Source organism: Taudactylus pleione, unplaced genomic scaffold, assembly GCF_031769625.1.
Source record: "Taudactylus pleione unplaced genomic scaffold, aTauple2 ptg000967l, whole genome shotgun sequence".
In the NCBI taxonomy this organism is placed as follows: domain Eukaryota; kingdom Metazoa; phylum Chordata; class Amphibia; order Anura; family Myobatrachidae; genus Taudactylus; species Taudactylus pleione.
The window spans coordinates 6,042,501-6,045,000 of NW_028285368.1; the positions used below are offsets into that span (position 1 = coordinate 6,042,501).

General features: G+C 36.6%; 1 non-coding gene and 10 pseudogenes across 1 annotated transcript; all 11 read left to right on the forward strand.

The window, feature by feature from the left end:
* Positions 1–80, forward strand: part of LOC148457212 (5S ribosomal RNA) — a 119-nt pseudogene extending 39 nt beyond the window's left edge.
* A 116-nt stretch (positions 81–196) lies between these two features.
* On the forward strand, positions 197–315 carry LOC148457213 (5S ribosomal RNA). The gene has a single exon (XR_015873472.1). It is a non-coding gene; the product is annotated as a 5S ribosomal RNA (ribosomal RNA).
* Positions 316–431: 116 nt separating this feature from the next.
* Positions 432–550, forward strand: LOC148457214 (5S ribosomal RNA; annotated as a pseudogene).
* Positions 551–666: 116 nt separating this feature from the next.
* On the forward strand, positions 667–785 carry LOC148457215 (5S ribosomal RNA; annotated as a pseudogene).
* A 116-nt stretch (positions 786–901) lies between these two features.
* Positions 902–1,020, forward strand: LOC148457216 (5S ribosomal RNA; annotated as a pseudogene).
* Positions 1,021–1,136: 116 nt separating this feature from the next.
* LOC148457217 (5S ribosomal RNA) lies at positions 1,137–1,255 on the forward strand (annotated as a pseudogene).
* A 115-nt stretch (positions 1,256–1,370) lies between these two features.
* Positions 1,371–1,489, forward strand: LOC148457218 (5S ribosomal RNA; annotated as a pseudogene).
* A 116-nt stretch (positions 1,490–1,605) lies between these two features.
* Positions 1,606–1,724, forward strand: LOC148457219 (5S ribosomal RNA; annotated as a pseudogene).
* A 116-nt stretch (positions 1,725–1,840) lies between these two features.
* On the forward strand, positions 1,841–1,959 carry LOC148457220 (5S ribosomal RNA; annotated as a pseudogene).
* A 116-nt stretch (positions 1,960–2,075) lies between these two features.
* On the forward strand, positions 2,076–2,194 carry LOC148457221 (5S ribosomal RNA; annotated as a pseudogene).
* Positions 2,195–2,310: 116 nt separating this feature from the next.
* On the forward strand, positions 2,311–2,429 carry LOC148457222 (5S ribosomal RNA; annotated as a pseudogene).
* Positions 2,430–2,500: the final 71 nt, after the last annotated feature.

The window sequence follows — 2,500 nt, forward strand, 5'->3', positions numbered from 1 at the left end:
TGATCTTGGAAGCTATGCAGTGCTGGGCCTGGTTAGAACTTGGTTGGGAGACCACCTGGGAATACCAGGTGCTGTTGGTATTTTTATGCAGCCATAACATTCTTTTCTATTACATTTTACATTTAATTTTTTCAACTTATCAATGAATTTACTTGAGTTAAGAAGTAAAAGAGGTCTAAAGTTAATGTTTTTGAACACCTACAGTCAAACCACACTGGACATGCCCAATCTCATCTGATCTTGGAAGCTATGCAGTGTTGGGCCTGGTTAGTACTTGGATGGGAGACCGCCTGGGAATACCAGGTGCTGTAGGTAATTTTATACAGCCATAACATTCTTTTCTATTACATTTTACATTTAATTTTTTCAACTTATCAATGAATTTACTTGAGTTAAGAAGTAATAGAGGTCTAAATTTAATGCTTTTGAGCACCTACAGCCAAACCACACTGGACATGCCCAATCTTATCTGATCTTGGAAGCTATGCAGTGTTGGGCCTGGTTTGTACTTGGATGGGAAACCACCTGGGAATACCAGGTGCAGTAGGTAATTTTATACAGCCAAAACATTCTTTTCTATTACATTTTACATTTAATTTTTTCAACTTATCAATGAATTTACTTGAGTTAAGAAGTAAAAGAGGGCTAAAGTTAAGGTTTTTGAGCAGATACAGTCAAACCACACTCGACATGCCCAATCTCGTCTGATCTTGGAAGCTATGCAGTGTTGGGCTTGGTTAGTACTTGGATGGTAGACCACCTGGGAATACCAGGTGCTGTAGGTAATTTTATACTGCCATAACATTCTTTTCTATTACATTTTACATTTCATTTTTTCAACTTATCAATGAATTTACATGAGTTAAGATGTAATAGAAGTCTAAATTTAATGTTTTTGAGCACCTACAGCCAAACCACACTGGACATGCCCAATCTCGTCTGATCTTGGAAGCTATGCAGTGTTGGGCCTAGTTAGTGCTTGGATGGGAGACCTCCTGGGAATACCAGATGCTGTAGGTAATTTTATACTGACATAACATTCTTTTCTATTACATTTGACATTAAATTTTTTCAACTTATCAATGAATTTACTTGAGTTAAGAAGTAAAAGAGGTCTAAAGTTAATGTTTTTGAGCACCTACAGCCAAACCACACTGGACATGCCCAATCTCATCTGATATTGGAAGCTATGCAGTGTTGGGCCTAGTTAGTGCTTGGATGGGAGACCTCCTGGGAATACCAGATGCTGTAGGTAATTTTATACTGACATAACATTCTTTTCTATTACATTTTACATTTAATTTTTCAACTTATCAATGAATTTACTTGAGTTAAGAAGTAAAAGAGGTCTAAAGTTAATGTTTTTGAGCGCCTAGAGCCAAACCACACTGGACATGCCCAATCTCGTCTGATCTTGGAAGCTATGCAGTGTTGGGCCTGGTTAGTACTTGAATGGGAGACCACCTGGAAATACCAAGTGCTGTAGGTAATTTTATACTGACATAACATTCTTTTCTATTACATTTTACATTTAATTTTTTCAACTTATCAATGAATTTACTTGAGTTAAGAAGTAAAAGAGGTCCAAAGTAAATATTTTAGAGCACGTACAGTCAAACCACACTGGACATGGCCAATGTCGTCTGATCTTGGAAGCTATGCAGTGTTGGGCATGGTTAGTACTTGGATGGGAAACCACCTGGGAATACCAGGTGCTGTAGGTAATTTTATACTGCCATAACATTCTTTTCTATTACATTTTACATTTAATTTTTTCAACTTATCAATGAATTTACTTGAGTTAAGAAGTAAAAGAGGTCTAAAGTTAATGTTTTTAAGCACCTACAGCCAAACCACACTGGACTTGCCCAATCTCGTCTGATCTTGGAAGCTATGCAGTGTTGGGCCTGGTTAGTACTTGAATGGGAGACCACCTGGGAATACCAGGTGCTGTAGGTAATTTTATACTGCCATAACATTCTTTTCTATTACATTTTACATTTAATTTTTACAACTTATCAATGAATTTACTTAAGTTAAGAAGTAATAGAGGTCTAAAGTTAAGTATTTTGAGCACCTACAGCCAAACCACACTGGACATGCCCAATCTCGTCTGATCTTGGAAACTAAGCATTGTTGGGTCTGGTTAGTATTTGGATGGGAGACCACCTGGGAATACCAGTTGCTGTAGGTAATTTTATACAGCCAAAACATTCTTTTCTATTACATTTTACATAAAATTTTTTCAACTTATCAATGAATTTACTTGAGTAAAGAAGTAAAAGAGGTCTAAAGTTAATGTATTTGAGCACCTACAGCCAAACCACAGTGGACATTCCCAATCTCATCTGATATTGGAAGCTATGCAGTGTTGGGCCTGGTTAGTGCTTGGATGGCAGACCACCTGGGAATACCAGATGCTGTAGGTAATTTTATACTGACATAACTTTCTTTTCTATTACATTTTACATTTAATTTTTTCAACTTATCAATGAATTTA